Below are 12,340 nucleotides of genomic sequence, written 5' to 3' on the forward strand. Positions count from 1 at the left end.
TATGTCAAAAACTCTATTTAACAAACACATAATACCGTTGAGACAAGCAACCAGATCCCAACATATGTTGTTGCGGCGTATAACCCTATCTAATCATAATAATGATTGTTACAACATACAACCCGATCCAATGACCATACCGTTATAACGTGCAACCCGATCCAATACTGTTGCAACATGCAACCCGATTCTATTATATCAATTTATAACAAAGCAGTAACAAACAAAACTAACAATCAACAAGTTAACACCAACAAACAAGGCGAAAGACATATGTGTAGCAGTGACAAACAAGAGAGGGGACATAGATGTAACAATATCATCCAAGGTAAAAGATATAGATGTAACAGTAGCAAACACTGTAGAAGACATAGATGTAATAATAGCTAATATGTTAGAAGATATAGATGTAATAGTAGCAAATACGGTAGAAGACATAGATATACAATAGAAAATATGGTAGAAGAAATAGATGTAACAATAGCAAACATGGTAGAAGATATAGATGCAACCGTGATAGCCAGATAGAATACATGCAAGCAACAATAATAAACAAGGAAGGATCTATATATATGTAACAGTCACAAATCAGGTAAGATACATAGATGTAATAGTAAAAACAAGGTAGAATGCATGTATGTATATAAGGGATGAATAAACATAAAGTAAATCCCAACTCTCATTCTCCTCCACGAAAACACCTATCGTGCCAATATCATACCAAGTCTCACAGACGTGTCCATTGTGTCAATATTATATCAAATCGCACGAAAACACCCATCGTGTCAAATATCATAACAAAGCCTATACATGATTTTTAACATGAATAAGGAAGCCCAAGTATCACAAGAACAATAGGTGTAGATATGTATTCATGACATCTAGTATGGCTATAGCCAAACCAAGTATATTAACACCCTCAATAATAGTCCAACATGGTCAATTAAGAATTACAAGTTAAGACATGATCTCTAGTATGGATATTGTGTTCATGTAGTCATGAAATTCAAATGAAATATAAGTCAAGAAGATCACATAGTCCAACAAGGTATAAGGAAACATAAATTCTACCCCATCACCTAGCGTATACGTCACCTCCGCATATAGCAAGCAATATTAATCATTAGGAAAAATTCCCTCAAACCAAGGATAGATAAATCACTTACCTCATCCAGGATATTCTAAAGCTCCAAAGTTTCTTTTTCTTAGAAATATCCTCAAAACGGTCAAAATCTAGTCAAATATGAACTTCCTAAAATTATCCAAAACTATCTCGAAACTCACCCGAGCCCCTCGGGACCCTACCCAATCAACCTAACTAGTCTATATACCTAACATAAACTTGCCCGAAGGCTCAAAACACCAAAACATTAACATCAAAATAAGGAATCAAAGATAAAATCAAGAATTTCAAAAGTTCTAAACTTCAAATTTCTATCTTTCGACTAGAAGCGCCGAAATAACCTCAGGTCACCCCAGATCCAAATCAAACATACGTACAAGTGCAAAATTATCATATGAGGCTAACAAAGCTATCAAAATACTAATGCGGAGTCTTTTAGTCAAAAGTCAAATATTGGTCAATTCTAACAACTTAAGGCTTCCAAAGGAGAATCCTCCCTCCAAAACTCTCCTGAGCCTCTCGAAAGTCAAAACCAACTATATATGCAAGTCATAAAATATCAAACGAACCTACTTGAAGTCTTGAATTACAAAACAGAGTGCTAGAACTCAAAATTACTAGTTCGATCATTACAAAAATACAACAGACATAGTATCAATCAGACGACGAATTGATCAAAATAATCATTGCACAGGCAGTAACATTCTGTTCCTAAAAAGATAATGTGTTATGACCATGTGGACTCTTAAATAAAGATAGAAAATACATGAAAGAATAAGAAAAGAAAATAACCTTGTCAATATCACTTCGCTCAAATCTTAATAAATCATACAAGATGAGTGGACTTTTAAACATTGATTGTAATTGAGTATCTGAAATATTTGGACATATTAAAACATTGGTCTACTCAGGACCACATTTATGTAACGACCATGTCGGTCATTTTGATTAATTGAGCCTTGTTTCCCTATTTTATGCTTCCCATATGCTTGATTGTTGTTTAGTGATTTGTGGAGATGGTTGGTTTGGTTTTGGGAAGGTTATGGAGTAAATTGGAACACTTAGTTTCTTTGTTGAAAGATTAAGTTGTATGAGTTTACCAAGGTTTGACTTTTATGGAAAAAACCTTAGATTGATGATTTTGATGATTTCAATAGGTTTATATGGTAATTTTGGACTTAGGCATACATACATATTTGGAGGTTCCTAGGATGTTTTGGCTCTATTTTTCAAAGTTGGCAATTTGATGGGTTGGAAAGTAAAGTTTGATCGGGAGTTGACTTTGATGGTATCGCGTTTGGATTGTTGTTCCTAAATTTAGAATAGGTTTAGCTTATTATTTGGAGCTTGTGTGCACAATTTGGGCTTGGTTGGTTAGACGTGGTTCGGCGTATTGGAAGTTGGAAGTTGGAAGTTTGGATAGTTCATTCAATTTTAATTGAGGTGCAATTTGTAGTTTCGATGTTAATTTGCGTGATTTGAGACCTCAAGTAGGTCGTTGTCATATTTTGGGACTTGTTGGTATGCTCGGGCAGGGTCTCGAGGGGCTCAGGTGGGTTTCGGACCACCTGGTAGGAGATTAGAGTTCGCTGGCAGCTGCTGGTTCTAGTGTTACGTACTTGTGGAACTTTTGCGCAGGTGCAAGGTCGTAGAAGTAGCACATGTTGCGCTTTTGCAATAGCACATAAGCCATAAGGTATCATAGAAGTGAGGTTTGTTCTGAGTCTGGGAGTTCGCAATGCTGAATTTTGAGCGCAAACGCACGCTGAGGTCACGGGAGCGGATCCGTAGAAGTGGATATTTTTTCGCAAGTACAAGTGGTCAGGAGTTTTAGCGAAGCTTCGCAGATGCGTATCTTGGGTATCAAATGCAAAGTTGCATAAGCGGAAGTAGGGACCACAGATGCGAGATCCCTAACAGAATATTATCATCGAGGGTTAAACTTTATTTTACCATATTTTGAGTTTTTGAGCTCGGCTAGATACGATTTTAGGGGAGAATTTAATCACCACCCTAAGGGTAGGGGATTTCTACTTGATTTTGATATTATATCTTGTCTTCATATGGATTATTACACATAGATTATGGGATTTTAAAGAGGAATGTGAGGGTTTTATGTTATATTTTAGAGAGTGAATTTGAACCCCGATTTGGAGTAGGATTTGGATGAAACTTTTGTATTTAGACTCGTATTCAAATGAGTAGCCGAGATTTGTGAGTTTTGTTGGGTTCTGAGAAGCGGGCCCCGATTGAATTTGTGTAATTGAATAAAAATTAAAGCTTTATTATTTAGAATTGATTCTTATGGCCTTGTTTGACGTTATTGAGTTGTTTTTCTGCTAGTTTTGACCCGTTTGCAGGCCAACTTGAGAGGAAAGGGATTTTTGAAGTCTTAATTCTCGCGCATTTGAGGTAAGTATCTTTCCTAGGCTTGGCTTGAGGATATTTGTCTGAAGGATATTATGTTTGCTATATGTTGGTGGTGACGCATGTGTGAGGTGACGAGCACATTTGCAGGCACCATGATTATTCATGATCCGGGTAGAGTCTAGGCTATTGTATGGCTTGTTTTGATATCATGATTCTTTGTTTCATGCCCCAAACTTGGGGAGGCATGGACAGCACCCGATTCCATACTCGGCCCGAGCATACCACTCTGTAACTATGATCTTTGGAGGGGTATCCCTCAAATTAGGCTGACGAGGCCTACCTGCAAGCTGACAATACCAATCAAGGTCGACGAGGCCATATTCTGAATCATCTAAAAATAACGTCTATCCCATCTAAGGGGTAAACATACCAAAAAGATCATATACATAACTATTCAGGCCGACGAGGCTGCCATTAACATCTACAACCAGCAATACCAAACTGAACATGTGCATAGGTCTGGCAAGGCCACAATACTGATATACAAAATATACATGACTCGTGTACAAGCCTCTAGAGATAACAGAACTGTATCATGGTCAGGACAGGGTCACGTCCTACCTATCAAACCTATATATACAAAATGGACTACAAGGTCTATACTTGGTAACTCCAGGGGAGTGGAGCTTACCAATCAAGCTGATGCTTGGATTTGTCTACTAGGAAGGTTTATCCAGCTGTCTATCCGAACCTGCAAGCAAGAAATTAAGTATCCTCGGCAAAAGGGACGTTAGTATAAAATAGTGTACCGAGTATGTAAGGCAATAGAATAACTGAAAGTTAAAACTAAACTGATAATATAATAACTGAAACTAACTGGTAGTCAAAGATGATCTGAAGATATACTTACCTGTAGATACTGACTCAACTCTCTCAATATAGTAAGTAAAATAGTTGTCCAGCCCTATAAGGCTCGGAACGTGTAACTGCTCGGGCATAGTAGGCTCGCTCATAGGTCCTCGGCCATACTAGGCTCGGTATCTCGATCATTCCGGGCTCACTTATAAGCGCTCATGTACAGTAGGCTCGGTATATAACTTACCATTTGATCAGAGGTTTCCCAATAAGGGCTTGCCCACCGATTATAGCTCGGTGGTGGTAAAAATACTATAATACTATATATATATATATATATATATATATATAGAGACCCCATGGTCTCTTGACTAAAAGAAGTTAATACTTAACATAATATAAAGTCCCGATAAGGGAGAATACAGTAACTTATGAGACTAGGAAAATATACATAAGTTTAGGAATACGAACTTCTCTTTATGTCTCGTTATCAAACGCATGTAGTTACGAGATCATGCCAAAATGAAGGAAACGTTTAGCCTTAACATACCTCATACTATCCCATCCAATTCTCAAATTACCTTAACATGCAACTCCTTTGTCTACAAGCAATGAACAATACTATCGTCACAATATGAATGTCATAACTTATTGTATTTAAACGACACACTTTATTCTACGATAAAACGGATAACACCTCCCCTATTTATATGACTTCCCACAAGTTATAACAGCCAATAATAGTCCAAACAACATCGACAATACACATAATAAGCCTTTCAAAATAGTTTAGCAATCCAACGAGCGACATACTCGGGTTGAATCCCTTTTGAACACTTTGACCCAAAAGTCATCCATTCATTAGCTTAACATTATTTCCAGAATGATATTAAATACAATTGGAGGACTTCTAACCTCCTATTCATCTCCTAATTCACACTCAAACAGCCCAACAATCCAACAACGACAACAAGTACAACTCTCCATTGTTATGTTGTCCTTTCTCTTCTTATTCACAATACTAACGGCAAGTTCGACATGTAGAAAATATATTCATAATAACAAAATCATAAACAAGTCATTTTCCAAGGTTTCCAACCATTTAAAGCTCATGGAAACAACCTTTCTAAAATTGTCCATTAAGAACAATAACATCTCAAACTATTTAAGTCTCCTCTTGTAGTATCTTGCTCATATAAGGAAACCAACATACACACAACTTCAAGAACATGTAGTATAGTATTATACATACCTAAACTAGAAGCAACCATTTGAAATTTCAGACAAACACTGCTCATTACAATCCTCAATGACAACACAACCTCAAAGAGGTGTTGTTCTTCACTAGAACTAACGTTTGATGTTAAAATATGGTGTAATCACTTTGGAATCACCCTTGAACTTTTGGAATATTTTTAGGAGGGTTAGGAGGAGTATGGGGACGAAGTTGGGTCGCAAAATGAGCAAGAATGATCGTCCAAATCATTTTTAAGATGAAGTAGGTCGACCACCGCCTAAGTGGGTCCCATATGGAGCTTCTTGCGCAGTATCTACAAAAATACAAATATCTCTATACTCTGATGTCGTATAAATTATCGGTTTAATGTGTTAGAAACTAGACTTGTATATATTAAATTTGGTTGGTGGATAACCTCATAAATCCAAGTATATTTAGAGAAAAGCTCAGTTATATTAGACCCAAATTTCAGTATAATTATGAGCGTAACTTGTGATGACTTTCATCGACTTTTGTTCCAAAACTCGCTTGACTTCAAAACTTAACACGCGACTATCATATGACTAAAATAACTCATAACATAACCTTCTTATCATGTTAATCACCCTAGTATCTCCCCAAAAGTACGGGTTATAATATTCAGATCTTGTCAACTTTTGATGAAATTTATTTTCTTCAATCCGTTCAGCTTCTAAACCGTCCAACCCTCTTTGTACTTCATTAATACATGTTTTAACTCATCCTTATCTTTGTAAAGGTACTTAAACTCTCCAGATTATATTTATTCACTTATGATGTATTTCAACATGAATGTGTAGGGTGTAATATCCTTCCCCCTTATGGACATTCATCCCTCAATATTAACTCTTAGATACTTACAAATATTCCACTAGAGTCTCCTCTATATAATGGACTAAAACCAACCTGCACGCAGCCAGAAAATATATTATAAATGCCACACATGGCCAATGTCTATACATAGCAACACTTGGCCTCACACGACCATCAATCATATGTACTGCAAGTCAAAAATAAGATCTCACCTCACGACCTATTGGTTTTAATATCGCATCTAGAGCCATATATTCAGTTTGAATAGGTGGGGCTATTTAGACTTTATTTCTTCCTCTGCTTCCCACGTCATCTCTTCCATGCTCTGGATTTTCCATAAAACCTTCACCGAGCCTAACTGTTTGGTCCTCAACCTAAATATTTGTTGATCTAGATAGCCACTAGAACTTCCTCGTAGGGTAGCTCCTCTTTAATCTGAATGTCATCTACTAGAACAACCCGTGAAGGATCTCCAATGTACTTTTGTAGCATGTATAATGGATTGACTCTAACTATGGAGGCAATTCAAGCTCATAAGCTACTCTGCCTATCCATTGAATGACTCTATAAGGCCCCATATATCTTGGACTAATCTTTCCCTTCTTGCCGAATCTCATGACACCTTTCGTAGGTGACATATTTAGAAATACCCAATCGTCTATTACTTTCCATACGTTCGTACTTTAGGATTTTTTTATCTACACCCTTGGCCATCATATACTTTTTATTCTGGTGCTCTTAGAACTAAGTACAATCCCAACTTTGGCTCTCATAGTTCTCGCTTTACTTTTCTTAAGATTAGTTACCATATTGGTACTTGTAACATTACTATTAAACCCTTCTGCAGCACCCTATATAGAGATATTCATATATTTCTGCTCCGCTTGAGAAGTGAGTGATTTAGGATAGGCTTCAACTTCTCAGCTTCGTATTCTAGTCTCTTGACTTATCCCGGCCTCGTAAAAATTTATACTTGACTTGATATCTTAGCTCCCTCACATTCTTGATCTTTTAAATTATGGTACTTTTGGAAAAGCTAGCATATTTCTTTTTTTAGAATAGCTTGTCCTAATAGACACTTTTGAACTAAATGGTCGATATAGAGAGTCATTCATCCTTGTTATACTCTGTACTCCGCGGTCATCTTTGTATTACCGACCACTTGGTGTCACTTGTCTAAGATCATGTCTTCTTATTTCTATAGTAATCCAGATTATGACGCTGATGTCGTTTGTGTTCTTTACTCGAATGGTAATAATGATGCTACCTCTCTCAAGTAATGTCTCGGAGTCCCGCAATAGTGGGGGCACATATTTTGGTTGTTATTTCCACTCCATCTTTTGTTATCTCTAAGGCTAGTACTCTTTTAACTAGCTTTATCGGAGAGCTGTTATAGAATATGGTCTATGTACTATCTCTCTTGTACTTCTACTATTTTGAGTGATTTTGCAATATTCTGAGTTAGAATTTCTATAATCATCTGGGTCTAATAACCGAACTCTTGATTTGCTTAGCTGATGTAACTCTCGAGCTTCCTCTTCTCTCTCATCATTTAAGTAGGCTTAAGCTATCTTCCAATTTGGAGCTCAGGGTATTAGTTATTACTTTTGTCTTTTGTGGATGCTATGGAACATCCATGTTATAATCTTCTAACAATTCAAGCCTCTGTGTGTCGCGTGGACTCAATTATTTCTTTTAACTTATAACGGAGTCTCCTATAATTGTATGAATGTCAACATATATGCTGCATGGATAATACTTCAAAATCTTAAGTGTGGTCATAACGTAGCGAACTCTGGGTCATAAATCGATTAATTCCTTCCGTGCCTTCTTAATTGTCTTTAATTGTAAACAATTATTTTTCCTGGTCATTCCGCCACTTGTTGCATGAATACTTGGCTTATCTTAGTGCCCACACATATTGGAATTTCGTGTTACTCATATGATCTCGAGTATTACATTTGATTTTTACTTTCCATTCATTAGTCACGATAGGTGCCACTTTCTCATGGAGTGCATACAATGTTCTAATAAGATTGTTGTTACAAGATCATTTCTTCTTCAGGTTACTATGCTTATGTCGATGCCTTCCTCCTTATTTCTTCAACTAGTCTTTCATTGTAGTACTTAGGGGAGACCCTTTGACTCTTGTAAAGCTGCAAGCTTCTTACATCATATACGCGAAGGAATCTTTGATGTTCTTACTCGCCTATAATTATTCTTAGTCACTTACCTCCGTGTCTTTGTGCTTGTAGGGTTACTTCTGATCTCACATTTTGATTGTCTCCCCAGTGGCACTCTCTTTTATTTCTGTAATATTTGTATGGTACATTTAACTACCCCAAATCCTATCTGAATATTTCTCAAGGATTACGATGTCGTATCTATGAGACTGAATTCCCTATGCTGGGGTTCAGTATATTTATCTTTCACGATCTACTGATTTATCTGTGACATATTGTCTAGCCATAACTATACTCTTCGTGAATCAAATACTAACTACTCATTGGTCCATTCTCACATCTATATTCCGCGTAATCTCTCTTAGGTTATGTCCTTTGTCTTAACTTACCTCTCACGCTGGCTCCTTATGTATCAAGTGTCCATTCACACTTATTTATCAATAACATCCTGGTCAGGAACCCTTACTGCCTCTCCTCGACGTCGTGCTTGCATAATGTTCTGGAGTTGTAACATATCTGTAGGATTTGAATAAATGCGATCTCATCCCTTTCACTTTTTTATCGCATTCTTCCTTTACCATTCCATAGTTACACGAACCACTTAACTCTGACTTAATACCATAACACACCATCTCCCCCCTTTATGAGAGTAATAGCATTTAATGCTATGATGTTTTACATGCAGATGTTTTACCTCTTCATCTTTGGTGTCTTTCCATATTTTCAATGACCCTTAATCTCATTGCGGTAACCCTTCTGTATCAGGGATAACTGAATTTCTTACACACGAGAGTGACACCTAGTGTAACTGGCACACTTAGTCCCTTAAGCTTAACTTTGCTCACAACGCTTGCTAAAGGAAGGCGTCTTATTGAATGACCTTTAAAGGTTATTCTTCTGTATTCCATTCCATTATTGTCGGAACGAGGTCTATGAAATTCCCATGATGTAGACTATTATCAAATCCTCTGGTCCCTAATTCATGTTTAATTTATCTTGTTTACTAGCCCATGCTGATTTCTATTACTCTGGGGTGTCTAACTTAGCTTCTGGTAATCACGTTGGAGTCGTCACTTATTCCTCGAGATGATGATATGACTTTATGGCTTATACTCTTTAAGAATCTCAAGCCTTGTCTCCTCTTATCTTTTCCTTCACGTGACTACAGACTATCATCCTATCATATTGTGATTTACTGTTATCACCCATTTATCACATCTTATTCATAATGCATAATTTACTCTTTTCTTATTCCCTTGCTAATGTTTTTGTCAATTACCTTAATCTGAAAACTTCAACAGACCATTCTTTCACTTTTAGCTCCCCTTGCTCCATCCACTGGCTCTTCGAGTCGCCTAACATTCTCTCTTTACTAGGGACGGGAGCCATACTAATGTAACTATTTATCCCTTCAATGATTCCAGTGTCTATCTTCTGAATTTCTCTGAACATTTTAGTATTCATATCTAACTATACTATTCTAGAGTTCACAATATGGGTGTCTCACAAGGAGAACTATTATTACATTTGCTATATCCTTTGCAAATGTCAGCTAATGCTAACAACCCATCCACAGTTTTAGGTTACTCTAACCCTAGTTGGAATTTGATATCACATCCCTCTCTTAAACTATAAATGTTAGCTCCCATAGGGAAAAACTAAGATGGGTGTGGCCAATTGTGCATGCCTCTGTTACTGTCAAAAGTAAACTCAGAATGCTTATATTTCTCTACCTGAATTGTAAATACTGATACTCCTCACTAACTAGGTACCTCGTACCCTTCTTCACCTTGCTTCTTTTACCTGTTGAAACTTATACATTTACCCTCTGATACTCCCATGGCCTGCTATTCGCGGGGTGTGTTAGATGTCCCCGTCTTAGGGTCTTCAGTAGGAAATTTTCTCATCTGTTATGCACGATCTGATAGTGCCTCAAACTGGGCCATGTTGTCAAGAACTCTCTCTCTACTAGTGCCCTTACCTATTATTGTATTAGCCCTCTAACTAGCCGTGATCTTTCACATTGCAAGCATTTCCGTATCATTAGCAAACATAGTCCTCACTCAAATGCTTATGACTCATATCTATAGCATGATTTGGATTTAAAATAAGGGTACCAGGCTCTTAAATGCCTTGTAGCTTCCTGCTTATATAATGTGGTGCACAACACATACATAAACAAGACTCTACTAGTAGACTCCCTAGGATAGAACTGTTCTGATACCAAGTTTGTCACGCCCCAAACCTGGGGAGTCATGGCCGGCACCCAGTGCCATACTAGGTCCGAGCAAACCACTCTATAACTGTGATCTTTGGAGGGGTATCCTTCAACTTAGGCCGACAAGTCCTACATGCAAGCTGACAAAAGGGACGGTCTACTGGGAAGGTCTATCCGACTGTCTATCCAGACCTGCAGGCATGAAATGCATCGTCCCCGGCAAAAGGGACGTCAGTACAAAATAATGTATCGAGTATGTAAGGCAATAGAATAACTGAAAGCTGAAACTAACCGATAATATAATAACTGAAAGTAACTAGGAGTCAAAGATGATTTGAAGATATACTTACCAGCTGATACTCGCTCAACTCTCTCAATATAGTAAGTAAAATCATTGTCCAGCCCTATAAGGCACGATATATGTAACTGCTCCGCTGTAGTAGGGTCGCTCATAAGCGCTCGGCCATACTAGGCTCTATATCTTGACCAACTGGCTTGCTCATAAGCGCTCGACCACAGTAGGCTCGGTATATAACTTACCATCTGATTCAGAGGTTTCCCAATAGGGGCCTGCCCACCGATTATAGCTCGGTGGTGGTGAAAATACTGTAATACTGTATATATATAGATCTTCTATGTAAGGCCCCATAAAATGTTGCCTAGAACCCGGGGTTTCATGGTACCAGGGTGGGCTAATGTGTTCCAAGATTGTAGAAGTATGAGACTAGGATAATGTACATAAATTCAGGAATACGAGCTACTCTTTATGTCCCGTTATCAAAGGCATGTAGTTACAGGATCATGCCACAATGAAGGAAACGTTTAGCCTTAATGTACCATATAATATCCCGTCCAATCCTCAAGCTAACATAATATGCAGCTCCTTTGTCTGCAAGCAATGAACAATACCATCGTCATAATACGAATGCCATAACAACCACTATTTATATTACTTCCCACAAATTACAAAGCCAACAACCACCCAAACAACATCGATAATACTCATAATAAGCCTTTCAAAATTATTTAGCAATCCTGACGAGCGGCAAGCTCGGATTGAATCCCTTTTGAACCCTTAACCCAAAAGTCATCCATTCATTAACTTAATAACATTTCTAGCATGATATTAAATACAATTGGAGGACTTCTAACCTCCTATTCATCTCCTAATTCACACTCAAATAGCACAACAATCTAACAACAACAACAAGTATAACTCTACATTGTTATGTTGTCCTTTCTCTTCTTATTCACAATTCCAACAGAAAGTTCGACATGTAAACAATATATTTATAATAGAGAAATCATAAACAAGTCATTTTACAAGGTTTCCAACAATTTAAAGTTCATGGAAACACTCTTTCTAAAACAATTCATTAAGAAGAATAACATCTCAAACTATTTCAAGTGTCCTCTTATAGTATCTTGCTCAAATAAGGAAACCAACATACACAAAACTTTAAGCACAGGTAGTAGAGTGTTATACATATCTAAACCAGCAGCAACCACTTGAAATTTCATCC

The sequence above is a fragment of the Nicotiana tabacum genome, chromosome 9 (genome assembly GCF_000715075.1).
Source record: "Nicotiana tabacum cultivar K326 chromosome 9, ASM71507v2, whole genome shotgun sequence".
NCBI classification, from domain to species: Eukaryota; Viridiplantae; Streptophyta; class Magnoliopsida; order Solanales; family Solanaceae; genus Nicotiana; species Nicotiana tabacum.